Here is a 15,736-nt window from a genome sequence, read left to right on the forward strand (position 1 = left end):
ATGCTTTCCTCTTCTCAACTGGCTTTCTGGGGACTCCAGGCATCTCCCCAAACTGCAGTGGGGACAGGAGAGTCCAGAAGGGGCTGGGGTAGGGGGATGGGGTTATGGGAGAGACTGGGGAAGGTGGAAGCCACCTGAGGTTTCTTGCTGGGAGGTGAGAGGGAGTTTCTGAAGCTAGATATGAGCTTTTATTCCATAGAAATGCCCAGAATGAACCTATAAGGAGGTGAAAGTCCCCCCCGCCCAGCACCCTGCAGGGCATAAGTGAAAGGGCAGGACCCAGGAAGGGCCTGGGGTTCTGCCAGCGCCACCACCTGGTGCTGAGTGACCCGGGACAGGTCCTGCACCTGTCCCCACCTCAGCTTTCTCACAACGTCCACCTCATAGCACAGGCGTGCAGATCCAGTTCAAAGACCAGGTAAACGCAAGGACCCTCAGGATTGAAAGAGGCTGACATCCAGTTCTCTATCACCCACCAGTCTGATCTGCTCAAGTGCCCCACACCTAACAACAGAACTCAGCATCCCACTCTCTGTCCGTTCCCCACTCACCTCTCTAGCTAATATAGCAAGTGGCTGCAGCCTCAGATACTGGAAACTGGACAGTTTGGGTTCAAGTCCTAACAGTGAAGGGGCCCCAGGCAAGCACAACCTTGCCAGTTAAATGGACGTGATCACAGGGCTGGTGTGCCCAGTTCATGCTTAGCAGGGGCCTGATCGGTGCTCTGGAATGTTAGCCATTATCATCATCATGCTGACCCTCGCCTCTCTGATCTTGGGGAGACCCCCTCACCCCCATCCTCCCCGTCTGTCAGTCCCGCTGAAATACCCACCCCGTCTTCCAGGATGCCCTGGATCACAGTGAAAAGGGCCTTGCCCTGGCCAAACACAAGGATCCACCCCTTTCGTCAGCCTGTAAGCCAGGCTGGGGACCCGGGAGTTGGTGGTCTTGAACCTTGCTGGGCCCCAAGGCTCAGCTTCAGCCCCTTGCACCCCCATGCAGTCTCCTCTGACTCCCTCAGGGCTCCTCCAGACTGTCTCTTCCATTATCCTGAAGCACCCCTACGTCAGAGCCAAGGCCCCTCCCTCATCCTCCTTCTCGCGCCCACCTCCACCCCACTCAACCTCATGCCATCCACTGCTTCCTCTCCTATACCTGCAGGCATCCCTGCCCCTCGACACATCCTGCCCCTCTGTTCTCCTGACCCCAACCTCTCTCTCTGTACGGCCTCCTCCCTAGTCTTTCATTAACGATGACTATTTATTGAGCATCTACTATGTGCAGGCCCATTTCCAGCACAGGGGTAATGAGAACAGAACAGACCAAACCCTCTGCTCCCATGGAGTTGACCTATTAGTGGGGCGAGGTCAACAAGACAATGTGAACGTATAACATGGTGGTCATGATGAGTGAAAAGAGAAAGCAGGGTGCAGGGATGGAGATGGATGGAGGGGTCTATTTTATAAAGGGTGAGTGGAGAGGACCTGTCTGAGAAAGTGAAATTGTGTAACTACCACCTACATCAGGAAAAGAGGCCACTGCCATCCTCATAAGGCCTCCCTCACAGCCCACTCTCTCCACCCCAAAGATAATCCCCATCTCGACTTCTAACACTATAATTTTGCTGGTGGGTGTCTGTGTAGGATCATAGAGTGTGAATGTTTTTCTATCTGGTTTCTTCTGCTCAACATTATGTTTCTGAGTTTCACTCATTATTATATACAGGCAGCTGTAGTTTATTCATTTTCCACTGTTTTATAGTATTCCATTGTACAGATACACTGCAATGTACCCTCCTTGTGATGGGCACTTAGCTTGTTTTCAGTTGGAGATTATGATGAATAAAGGTCTGCCTGGACTTACTTCCGTTGGGCGTATATGCTCATTAGGAAATTGCCAGATGTTGGGATCTGTGTATGTGGAGCTTTAGTAACTGATATCAAAGGATTTACCAAGAGATAATGTAAGAGAGTTCCTGTTGCTCCACAAACTTGTCAAACGAGATATTACCGTTGTTTGTGATTTTAGCTACTCACCACCTCCAGCACTGCACTAGGCATCCTCTCCAGAAACCGAGACTGGCCCTCCTCCTCCTTCCCACTCAGGATGAGCTGGAGTCATTCTCGACCCCTCACCCTTAAGCCTTCACAGCCTGTCCATCTTTCAGTCCTGCTGACTTGCTCTCAGAGCTCTCAAACCCTCCCCCTTCTCATGCCGGCCTCACCGCCCCACCAGCTTTCAGGGGCTCACCCCTCCCTCATGTGGACTGAAAGCTGACCATTCACTTTCCTGCTTAAAATGTTTTAAGGCTCCCAGCTTCTACACGCTAGAGTCTAAATTCTAAGGTCTTTGTAAAGTGGTCCCAAACTGCATCTCTAGCCAATTCCCTGTATGCTCGACCTGTTCTGCAATTTTCTGAGCAAGACTGGCCCTTTCAAGACTCTGTGCATTTGCACATGCTTGTGCCCTGCCTCGAATGCCATTCCCACATCTGTCTGTCTCCATTTGGAATCAACCTAAATGTCATCATGAACAGTAACTCTAACAGCAGCTACCATTCATCGAATGGCCACAAAGAGGTCTTCGTGCTGACCTCACATGTCCTGCTTCCCACCTCCTCCTGTGTACTGGATAGATTTGCCCTTCCTGTCCCCTCAAAAATTAGGCATAGTCATAAGAAGGTGTAGTGAAATGTAAAGTGACTGGTGTCTCTTCTGAGTTAGAACTTTAAAAGCCTGAGTGTGGTTTGCCAGATTCTTTTTTTTTTTTTTCCTCCTGACTTAGGGTCTTGAAAAAGCAAATGTCAAGATAAAGCCATGATCTTTATCTTGATCATGGCTTTACCTTTGAATGATTACAAAGAACAGGGACCACATTAAATGTGTAGCGTGAGTGAGAAATAAACATGTGCTGTGTTTGGTCACCGAGATTTGTGGGTTATTTGCTACTGTAACATAACCTCAGTTATCCCAACCGCTACATCCCTGTATGCTAGCTGGTTGTAGTTAAACACTTTACAGGTGTTATCTCGTTCTGTCCTCAAAACGTGAGGACTCTGCATCAGCCAGAATGGACTAGGTCGTATTGCAGCAATGGATGACCCTTGGAAATGCAGTGCCTTACAGAATCTATTTCTCACTCATGCCACATGCCCATCACAAGTTGGCTGCAGCTCTGATCATTGTCATCCTTACTCTGGAAGCCAGGCTGACCAAGCAGCCCTACATTTGGGCATTGCTGGGGTCATGATACAGGTGAACAAGAGATGGGTGTCATGAGCTCACTCTTACAACTTCATTGGCCCAAGTAAGTCACGTAACCACCACTCATGAGTTCAAAGGGCAGGGAGGGACACTATAGGTCACATGACCACATGACCTCAATGGCACATATAAGTACAATCCTCCCCCAAAGGGGGACTACAAATATTTTGCACTATAGCAGAATCTACAACAGTACTCATTTTATAAATGAATGAACAGACGCCAAGTCACTTCCGAAGTCACCCACTAGTAAGTGGCCGAGCTGAGATTTACCCAGGTCTGTGTGAGTCCAAATCTTGTACAGTCAGCCCATACTAGCTGGTACTAATGTAACTACCTCTCTGCCACCTTTCCCCTCTGTGACTACCCAGGTCCCACAGAGAGTTCAAGGTGGTCTCTTGGTTCTTTTCGCCACTGGGAACTATCTGTTTTTCCCTGGAGAGGCGGCCTGAAGCAGTACCCGGATGGATCTTTTCTCCAGTGAAAGACTAGACAAAAACCCACCCTCCCACCCCAGTCTAGGTCACAGTGCCTCTGGATAGAGAATGTCTAAGAACGCTGAAATGTGCTGAGACCCATCAAATAGCAATGTCACCAGGGAGGGACCCAGGGCTGTCATCTGGCCACACACTCAAAGTTTAGTGATTTTCTGCCACTGCAAAAGTAACACTCATGATGGAAAATGTGGAAAGAAAGGAAAATAGAGAGTGTCGTCCTGAATCCAAACATAAATACCAGAAACCTTTGGAGTGTCTAATTCTGGGGCCTTTCAAGATAGAGTTTTGTTTTTACACAATCATGATCATACTTTATTTTTTGTATTGTATTTATTTTAATGAGATATAAATAAACAGAGACTAGAGTATATTATTACAATCCCCCACCTTTTGAATATCGATTCAAAGGAATCAGTATTAAGATTCTGACATCTGGGCTTCCCTGGTGGTGCAGTGGTTAAGAATCCGCCTACCAATGCAGGGGACACAGGTTCGAGCCCTGGTCTGGGAAGATCCCACATGCTGCGGAGCAGCTAAGCCCGTGTGCCACAACTACTGAGCCTGCACTCTAGAGCCCGTGAGCTACAACTACTGAGCCTGTACTCTAGAGCCCGCGAGCCACAACTACTGAGCCCACGCACCACAACTACTGAAGCCTGTGCGCCCTAGAGCCCGTGCTCCGCAACAAGAGAAGCCACCGCAGTGAGAAGTCCGCGCACCACAACAAAGAGTAGCCCCCCGCTCGCCACAACTAGAAAAAGCCCGCGCAGAGCAACGAACACCCAATGCATCCAAAAAAAAAAAAAAAAACAAAGATTCTGACATCTAATATGTCAGGATCTTTTAATGTAAGAAATAAAATCAGAGATATTGAAACTCCTTTGCATCCCTTCCTAGTCCTAATCCTCCCATTCTCTTTCCAAATTCTGCCCCCAAATTTGTTTTCTTCTCATCCATGCTCTATTCTTTAACACATGTACATGCATTATATCATTTTGTGTAATTTTAAAATTTATACAAAGATTATCACATTGATTGCACCATATTGTAAATTGCTTTTTCTCTAAGCCTTATTTTTTCAGCTCTACCTAGTTTCTTTATTGATCTCGAATGCTAGGAGAAAACAAACAATGGTGTGCGGGAGCCTGCCCCAAGAACCTTCTTGCAGGAACGGATTGTGTGTTTCTCTTCCAGACTCTGTGTTCAGTGATGTCATGGTGGTAACTAGGAATCAGCCCTGGTGGGAGTTATTTACAGCCCGGAAATCAGCAAATGCTACAGATTCAGGCTTTTCCCCCTAGATAGTAGGTTGTTATACATTTATGAGCAGTGACTGCAATTAATTTATTATTTCTCCCATCCTCTCCACCCACTTGGATGGATATTTAGGTTGTTTCCAACCTGTAGTAATTTCAAACAACAATACAGTGACATCATTTTACCTGGTTCCTCATAACAAGTGTGGACACCTGGAGGCAGGGTTATGGTATTTGTACATATTTAACTTCATGCATGTTACCACAGCAAGAAACAATTTACACTCCTACAGCGGTGTAGCGAATTTTGAGTAGCACTTGAAACTGAGTAAATGCACCTCAAGTTGGTGGGTGAGCTGATAGATGATGGTTGTCTAATTTGCATTTCCTGATTACTAGTGAGGCTGAGAATCTCCATTTCCTCTTCTAAGAACTGCCTGATCTTCCCTTGCCCCTCTGGCTTTTTTTTTTTTTTTTAAACATCTTTATTGAAGTATAATTGCTTTACAATGGTGTGTTAGTTTCTGCTTTATAACAAAGTGAATCAGTTATACATATACATATGTTCCCATATCTCTTCCCTCTTGCATCTCCCTCCCTCCCACCCTCCCCATCCCACCCCTCTAGGTGGTCACAAAGCACCGAGCTGATCTCCCTGTGCTATGCGGCTGCTTCCCACTAGCTATCTATTTTACATTTGGTAGTGTATATATGCCCCTCTAGCTTTTTTCTTACTGATTTCCTGGAGCCTCTTATGTAATTTTACAACCTATTCTCTGTCTGATCGTGTGTGTTGCAAACATTCTCTTCTAATTTGTTGCTTTTCTCTTAAATTTTGTTTATGGTATTGTTTTCCTTCAGAAGTTGCTGATTCTGATGTAGTGAAGTTTATCAATATTTTCTTTTAAGTATTTTGCCTTTTGTGTCCTCTTCAGTAAATACTTCTCTACCTGCTGAGTTATGAAGGTGAGCTATAGAATGTCTTTCTTTTATATTTACATTTAGCCCATCTATAGCATAATGCTCTGTTTGGGGTGAGGTAGGGATCTAATTATATATATTTTTTCCACATGAAGTACCTAATATCCAAATCATTTATTGACTAATCCATCTTTCTCCCTCTGATTATAATGCCAGCTCTCATCTACACCAAGTTCCTGTATATGTGTGGGTCTATTTCTGAACTCTCTATTCTATTCCATTGGTCTTTTTATCTGGCCCATGTGCCTTAGATATTATAGTTTTATAATATAGTTTATAGTTTTATAATAAGTCAGTATCAAGTAGATCAAATGGTATAGTCTTTGTTTTTCTCAAAATTGTCTTGACTATTCTTGGACCTTTGCTTTTCTATATAAATTTTCAGTTTATCAGATCCCATTAAAAAGCCCATTGTCATTTTCATTGAAACAGCAAAGAATTTATAAATTTAACCAGGGGGAAATGATATTTTTCTAAGGCAGAATTGTCCCATCCATGGGCATGATCTATCTCTATATTTATTCAGATATTCTTTCATGTTCAATTGTGTTGTAATTGTCTTCCCAACAATAATAGCAAACAGTTATATATTTATATGTGCCAATTACTGTTCTAAACACTTATATTTGACTCAATTAATCTTCCCAACTTCCCAGAGAGGTACATATTATTGTCTCCCTTTACAAATGGGGAAACTGAGGCAGAGAGTGGTCAAGTAATTTACCCAAGCCAATTAGCAGTAGGGCTATAATGTAGAACCAGGCATTCTGGGTTGGAGGCTTTTCTCTGACCCGCGCTGCTATACTGCTTCCATATAGGGCTTGTACATCTGTTCTTAGATTTCATCTTAGGTACCCTATAGATTTTACTGCCTTTGTGAATGGAGTTTGCCTCTCTTATATGTTCTAAATTGTATTCCTGTTCAGGAGAAGTGCTATCGACTTTAGTGTGCTGTCTTGTACCCAGCAGTTATGTTGAACTGTTACATGGTTTTAAATAGTTTGAGAGATTACCTTGGATTTTCTATGTAGACAATCATGTCTGCAATTAAAGACAATTTGGACCTTTTCTTGACAATCTTTCCCCATTTTATGTCTGGCTCAGTTGGTTCCAGTATAAGGTAGAGTTGAATAGCGGTGGTGACAGAAGGCATCTTTGTCTTTGGTCTAGCAATGCTTTTAAATTTTCACATGAAAAAATGTTTGCTGTTGGGTTTTGATAGGTGCCCTTTCTCACCCTTCCTAGTTTTCTGGGAGAGTTTATCAAGAATTACTGTCAAAATTTGTCTAATGTGGGTTTTTTTTTTTTGGCTAGTTGCTTTGTTTTGCTGTATCAATTGATATGATTTTCTGGCTTTTTCCTTTTAATCTATTAATGGAGTGAGTTAAATTAATAGTTTATCTTTAAACCATTCTTGCATTCCCAGAGTAGACTCAACATAGTCATAAAGTTTTATTGACACATAGCCATACTCATTCTTTTACGCATTTTCTATGGCCACTTTCGCAACATAATTGCAGGGTTGTATAGTTGCAATGGAGGCCATAATGTCCACAAGCCTAAAATATTTACAATCTGTTTTTTTAAGAAAAGTCTGTTAACTTTTCCTAGAAATTTTATAGGTTTGGGTTTTCCATTTTGGTCTATGGTTCATTTTGAATTAATTCTTGTGTATGATGCGAGATAAGTTTCATTTTTTTTTGAGGTATAGAAGTTCATTTTTACACACACACACAATTGTTTTAGCACCAATTGTCTATTTATTCTCCACTGAACTACCTTTTTATTTTTGTTCGAAATCAGCTGTATCAGCTGCCATAAATGTGTGGGTCTATTTCTGAGTTCTCTATTCTGTTCCATTGATCTATTTGTTTACCTTGACACAATACCACCAATACTAATATCAATTACTGAAACTTTATAATAAGTTCTTGAAATTAGATCATATTAGTCCTCCAAATTTGTTCTTTCCTTTCAAAGTTGTTTTGACTATCTTAGATCCTTTGCATTTCCATATGAATTCCAGAATCAGTTTGTCAGTTTAAAAAAAAAAAGCCTATTGAGATTGAATTTGCACTATGTTGAGTCTATAGATCAATTTGAGGAGCATTGACGTGTTAACAATATTGAGTCTTCCAACCCATAGAACACTTTCTGCTTATTTAGGTTTTCTTTAATTTATCTCGTGTTTTATAATTTTCAGTGCATAGGTTTTTCACATCTATTAGATTTATTTCTCCATACTTCATATTGTAAATGATATCTTTAAAATTTAGACTCTGATTGGTCTTATATCCCACAAACTTCTTAAATTTATTATTAATTCTGGTAGTTTTTTGTAGATCTCATTGGATTTTTACATAGACAATCATGTCATCTGTGAATAAAGACAGTTTTACTTCCTTCTTTCTAATCTGAATGCCTTTTATTTCTCTTTCTTGCCTTATTGCACTGGCTCTAACCTCTAGTACAATGTTGAATAGTCACAGTACAAGTGGCTATCCTTGCCTTGTCCCCTGTCTTGTGGGAAAGTATTCCATATTTAAGACCATTAAGTCTGTAGGTTTTTCAGAGATGTTCTTTATCAAATTAAGGAAGTTCACTTCTATTTGTAGTTTGTTGAGAGATTTTTTTTTTTTTTTTTAATCAGGAATAGAGGTTGGGTACTGCCAAATGCTTTTTGTGTGTCTGTTTAGATGATTGTATAGTTTGGATTTTTTATTGTTAATATGATGAATTACATTGATCAATTTTCAAATGTTAAACCCAGCTGGCACACCTGGGATAAACCCACTCAGTCATGATGTATTATCATTTTTCCCTGTTGTTGGATTAGATTTGTTAAGAGTTTTCGTACTGATGTTCATGAGGGATATTGATATTGGTTTGTAGTTTTCTTTTCTCAAAATGTCCTTGTCTGGTTTTGATACCAGGGTAATGCTGCCTCACAGAGTGATTTGGGAAGTGTTCCCCCTTCTTCAATCTTCTGGAAGAGATTGTGTAGTATTGGCATTATTTACTCATTAAATATTTCGTAGAAGTCATCAGTGACTGGGCCTGGAGTTTTCTTTGTGGAAAGGTTCTAAATTATCAATTCAATTTCTTTTAATACTTACAGGACTACTCAGGATATCTTCTTCTACAGTAAGCTTTGGTAGTTTGTCTGTCAATGAATTTATCCATTCCATCTAAGTCACTGAATTTATTAGCAAAAAGGTGTTCATAATATTCTCTTATTATTCTTTTAATATCTGTAGGATCTGTAGTGATGTCACCCTCTCATTCTTGCTACTGGTAATACTGTCTTCTCTCTTGTTGTCCTCGTAAGTCTGGCAAGAGGTTTATCAATTTTATTGATACAAAAGCTCAAAGAAACAGCTTTTGACCTCATGAATTTTCCCTATTATTTTTGTTCTGTATTTTGTTAATTTCTCTTCTGATCCTTATGATTTCCTTTCTTCTTCTTACTTTGGGTTTAAGTTGCTCTTCTTTTACTAGTTTCTTAAGGTGGAGCCTAGGATAATTGATTTGAGAACTTTCTTTTTTTCCAATATAGATGTTTAGTGCTATAAATTTCCCTCTAAGTATTATTTTAGTGACATATCACAGATTGTGACACATTGTGCTGTATATGTCATAAACCACACACTCTGTTGTCATTATTTTTGTTTCAAGAGCCAATTATATTTTAAAGAGACTAAAATAATATCGGAAAATATTATATATTTACTTGTGCAGTTACCACGTCTGATGGTAATGCTCTTCATTCCTTTGTGTAGATCCATATTTCATCTAGTATCATTTTCCTTCTGTTTGAAGGACATCCTTTAACATATTATATTTAGGATCTGCTAAAGGTGAATTCTTTTAGTTTTCATAGGCCTGAGAAGCCTTTATTTTGCTTTTATTCTTGAAAGACTTTTTTTTCTGGATATGGACTCTAGGTTGACAGCACATATTTTTTCTTATTCAGTACTTTAGAGATGTTGCTCCACTGCCTTCTCACTTGCATTGTTTTCTACAAGAAATCTACTGTAATCCTTATCTATGTTCCTCTGTATGTAACATGTTCTTCTCCCCCCACCCCCATCCTTTCTGGCTACATTTACGATTTTATCTTTATTATTGATTTTGAGCAATTTACTTATAATATGACTTAGTGTGGGTTTTCTTCATTTTTGTTGTGCTTGGGTTCATTGACACTCTTGTATTTGTAAGTGTATAGTTTTCATCAAATTTGGAAAGTTTTGGGTCATTATTTCTTCAGATATTTTTCTCTTCCTCCCTGTTCACTATTTCAGGGACTCCAATTGCACATATATTAAGCATCTTGACGTTGTCTCACAGCTCACCAAGGCTCTGTCTCTCTTTTAAATTATTATTTTTGTTTTTTTATTCTCTATGTTTCTTTTTGGATAGTTTCTATTGCTGTCTTCAAGTTAACTAATCTGTTCTTCTGCAATGTCTACCCTGCTGTTAATCCCATCCATTGTGTTTTGCATCTTAGACATTGTAGTTTTCATCTGCAATAGTTTGGTTTAGGATTTTTTATATCCTAAACCAAATATTTTTTATATCCAAACCTACATTTATTGTATGTTCCATCTTTCCTCTAACTTTTTGAACAGATGGAATAGAGATATAATAACTGGTTTGGCATCTTTGTCTGCTGATTCTAACATCTGTGTCAATGCTGGATCAGCTTCAATTGACTGACTTTTCTCCTCATTATGGGTTTTATTTTCCTGCTTCTTGGCGTGGCTGGTAATTTTTACATTGTTTTCTGTCTTTTATTTTTTCAATTTTGAAAACAATTTTTTTGAAATATAGTTGATTTACAATGTTGTGTTGGTTTTAGGTGTATAGCAAAGTGATTCATATATATATGTGTGTGTATATGTATATATATTCTTTTTTAGATTCTTTTCCATTATAGGTAATTTTTTACTGAACGTCAGACATTGTGACTTTTACCTTGTGGGATGCTGGGTATGTTGGTAGTTCTATAGCTATTCTTGAGATTTGTTCTGGGTTGTTGTTAACTCAGAAACAGTTTGATCCTTGCAAGTCTTACTTTGGTGATTTGCTAAGCACATTTGGACCAGTTCTCCATCTGGGACAAATTATTCTCCAAGGCTTGCCTGCGTAGGCTGTCCAATGCCCCGTGAAATGTGAATTTTTCCAGCAGGCACTCTTCCCAAATCTGTGTGTGCTCGAAACACTGTTCCCTCTGGTCAGTGGTTTTGGGTGGTTCTTTCCCTGACTTTGGGCAATTTCCTCCCATGTATGGGCTGATCAGTTCTGAGCTGAGTGCTCATGCTGGACCTCTCCATACCTCCAGAACTCTCTCTCTCTCTTTGTAGCTCTCTCCTCTACATTATTCTTCCCTGGGTACTCCAGCTTCCTGGATTTCCCCAGAATCTCAGCTCAGTTTCCTCAGCCTGAGGATTTTGCCAGACTCAGCTTGGACAATGTCCCCCTGACACATGGCCGGGAAACTCTCAAGGCGTAAGCTGGGGCAATCGTGGGCTCTCCTTGTGTGTTTTCATTTCCCAGAGGTCACTGTCCTTTACTGCCCATTGCCCGGTCTCTTGAAAACCACTGTTTCCGATGTTTTGTCTTGTTTTTCAGTTGTTTTGGGTGGGAAGGTAAATCTGGTCCCTGTTATTCCTTCTTGGCTGGAAACACATCAGGTACATTTTAAGCTCTGAGTCATCCATCCACACTTGGCTACAGAGAATGGGCAGGTACCTCCTCTTCCTCCCACTTAGCAGTGATAGGAGCCTCAACACAGCTCCCTCCAGAGCAACGCTCCTCATGACTTCCTGTCATTACCCACCACCCTACCCTGTCAGGAAGGGGTGGAAGAATCCTTGCAACCCGCTCTTAACATTTTTCTTGGAAAACCCGTTTCTTCATCTGGTTCCCCACTTTGGTGTATTATATTTATTTTATTTGGATATCTCAGTGAGGATTAAAGAAGATGATATACATAGAGCCTGGTACATCACAGGTGTTCAGGGAGTGTAGATTGCCCCTCATTTCTCAGATTCTGCCAGCCCACCACTCAAACAAGTAAGTCAAGCCTTGAGGGGATGGGGTGCTCAGAGCAACACCCCTTTGCAGTACCAGGTAAAGCAAGAGTCCCTCCTCCCGTGTAAGCACCTGAATTTATCCCATCCACAGCTTTCAAACTTAATACCAAAGAGAAATGGATGGCATCCCGTTTTGCCCCACAGACTGGATTCAAGCAAAATAAATGGGCACAGAACTAATCCCCACACACCAGGCCAGCCCTAGGGAAATTTGGAAAACAGGCAATTAAGCACGATGGAGCAGTTTGGCCTAGGAGGGACATGACCTTGCCTACACATTACTCTCCGGTGATCAATAATTCACAGCGCTGCCAGCTGAGTGTGCGGCCTTCACTCAGCCGCCCCTCTGACCAGACCTTGCGAGAGGGCCCTGAAGGTCCCGTGCTCATCCCCATGTCCCACCTGGGCCTGACCGTATCAGGGAAAAAGACTCCAAGCCTCCTGAGGGCAGGCTCCCGGGAGATCAGTGCAGCAGCCCAGAGCCAGACCCTCATCTGGGGGCACATGTTCATCTTTCAAGGGGAGACTCCAGGACCCAGCCTTCCACAGTGAGACGGGGTTCTTCTTTCCCACTGGCAGTTCCAAGCCACCCTCTCATGACACTTCCTCCATGAAGCCTTCATTGATTACTTCAATGCTTGAAGTCATTGCTGAGTCCTTACAGCATTTATTCACCATCCATTAATTTAATTAGAAAGTATTGATCACCATTAAGTATCAGGCCTGCAATGGACATTGGAGCAGAGACCAATGAATAACACACATTCCTGACTTCAAGGTCGCAAGTAAACTCGAGGGACAGATTCATGGGGAACCAGACGGACAGATGGACGAGAGCCATCCAGATGATCACAGACCACATTAGCGTTTAAACCTCAAAACTGAGGATCACGCTCTTCGCTTCTCCTGAGCGTAACATTCCTGGACACGGAGCAAGAGAGAATCTACACATCTCAGGCCACGAAGAGAAGGTAAGATTGGGGAACCGCTCACATGGCATGCACTGTGCAAATGCTCTAAATGCATTATTTCACTCCACCTCCAAAACCTCAATGGGTAGGCACTATTAGCGTCTCCATTTCACAGATGGGAAAATTGAGGCTTAAAGCAGTTGAGTAATCTCTGTCAGATCACTCATGAGCAGCGGATGGGAGGTGAACCCCGGCAGCCTGGCTCTAGCACTGGGTTCCAACCTCTCCCCATGCTAAAAAACGGGCACCACCCCATCTAGAATTGCAGGCTTAGCCCCATCATTTCATACCCCCTGCTCTGCTTTACTTTTTTTCTCTTTAGTGATTATCACTAACATAGCCTATATTTTACCAACTTATCTTAGTGTTGTTTGTTTCCCCTGCTTCCCCCATTTCAACCTTGAAGAATGTCAGCTCCACGGTTGCAGGGACTTTCGCTTGTGTGTTCAGTGCTGTGTTCCCACTCACCCACCATGCCCCATCCCCGTGGTGCCTGGCAGGAAGTAGGAGCTTATGTAGTACTTGTTGGATGGATTAATGAACGAATGGACGATTGGGGAAGCCTGTCAGCAACGCAGATGGCCAGCCCCTCTCCTTCCCGCCCGCCACAGTGGCTCCCATAGGGAGTAGTGCAGGCTGCCCCACGAAGTTTTTGCCATGGACAGACGGTGCGGGGCCGGCCCAGGTGTCTTGGTGGGGCAAGCCAGGGGCCATGCTGGGTGGCAGGACCATCCCAAGCATCCCTCAGGGAACCAGAGAGCCAAGTCCAATGGGGCTGTCAGAACCCAGAGGGCCTTGGAGAGCCAAGGCAGAGGCGACTGATTCATACAGGAGGGCAGCTGGGCCTGTCACGGAGCAGGGCTGGAGTTGGGGGATCTGTCACTGTGGCTGGGACCTACCTACTAGCCTTGCTGCAGAGCCTGAGAACTAGGGTCCTTGAGGGCCCAACGGTGCCAGGGATGATGGGAAGCGTTGGCCAGCACCCTTGGGTTGCAAGTGACAGAAAGGCGGTCCAAACTGGCTTAGCAAAAAGGGGACACGAACCCAAGCCCCAGAAAGCAGACCCAACCTGGGGGACACACGGCCCCTGGAGCTTGAACTTCACCGGACCTCATCTGCCTCTCCTCTCTGTTTCTCCCCGGGGCTGGCCTCGTTCTCCGCCTGCTACAGGCGGACTTCTCTGGGCGTGGGGAGACCGCGGCTGGCAGCGGCTCGCATCTCACAGTATCTCTGCTGGAGCAAGAAAGCCGTCCCCACTCTCTGCACAGACCCCAGCCTGGACACCTGCCCACTCCTGGACTGGTCCCTGAGGCCAGGGGGGTCCCATCTTTGGCCTGCCCAGGGTCATGGTGCTGAAGAATGAGACTGGGGCTGGGAAAGACGCCACGACAGCCTCAGCCGTCCTCTGGTTCTAGCCGCAGCTGCGGTGGACCACTGGCCAGGCTCCGACTCGCCCGGCCGCCAGGTCCCCTCCAGCACTCTGGCGTCCTGCTGCGTTCTGCTCCCAGGCCTTCGCCGACGCCCCTGGGTCTTGAGCCCGTGCAGCCTGGAGTGCGGGGAGTCAGTGCCACCTGGGCACCCCTGACTTATTTGGAAGAAGAATCCCTGGAGAGTTGCTGCTGCCCCTCTCCTTCAGGGATCAGTTCCAGAACCTTCCTTCCACGTCTCAGTGGACCGGAGCCCCCTTTCCCCACAACAGGGAGCAAGCGATGAGCCCTGGGATCCCCTCCCAAGTAGACTGCCTGCACCCACATGCTTTCCAGCCTCTGACTGCCAGGACCTCACACTCAGCCACATCACCGGGAGGGCCCAGTGCATTTGGGAGACTCTGAAATGTGGACACGAGGAGCAAGACGCCCCCCCCCCCCGCGGCAGGGAGGCCTGTGTGCAGGGCATGGGCCCCGGGTCTGGGACTGGATTTCGGGGTCGGGATTCTGACCTGGGACCAGCATGAGGGGAGCACCGAGTGGTCGCTGAGGCTGGGGCGTTGCACGAGCCGCTCCTGCCCCGGGAGCCAGAGGGATGGCCACTCCCAGAACTGGAGGCTCTCGCAGCTGTCCTTTCCGCCGTATGATGAGCACCTACTGTGTGCCAGGCGTGGCGCTAGGTGCTTTGCTGGCAGTTGACCAGGTGGGTGTCACGGGAGCCCCTCTGCAGTTGAGGAAGTGGGGCGTTCGCGCAGCCATGAGTTCCCCGGGCAGATTCAGGCTCTCCCTAGTCTCCTTCTCTTCCTCTGGTCCTTGTTCAAATAGCCGCTTCTCAGACAGGCCTTCCCGGATGTGACGCCATTGCAAATGGCAACTCTGTCCCTCTCCCATTCCTTCCCTGCTCCATTTTTCTCACAGCACTTAGCATTATGTGAAAATTTAGAAGAACATAGTTGACATAATATCACTTCCTTGTTTGTTTATTCACTCTCCATCTGTGTCTCTAGAATATGCACTTCATGGGCACAGGGCTTCACAGCTAAAACAGTACCAGGCCGTAGTAAGTGTGCAATAGTTTCTGAGGGGGTGGCTGAATGAATGAGTGAACAAAGGTAGAGTTCATTCTTCTCCTACTTCCCCGCAGTCACCATCGTCCGGGTGCCAAGTCCTACCCATTTGCTGCAATCCCCCCTCCAAGCAGAGACTGAAGGGGGCTCTGAGTCAGAGAGGATGCAACCAGAGGAGC

The sequence above is a fragment of the Balaenoptera acutorostrata genome, chromosome 5 (assembly GCF_949987535.1).
Source record: "Balaenoptera acutorostrata chromosome 5, mBalAcu1.1, whole genome shotgun sequence".
Classification (NCBI taxonomy): Eukaryota; Metazoa; Chordata; class Mammalia; order Artiodactyla; family Balaenopteridae; genus Balaenoptera; species Balaenoptera acutorostrata.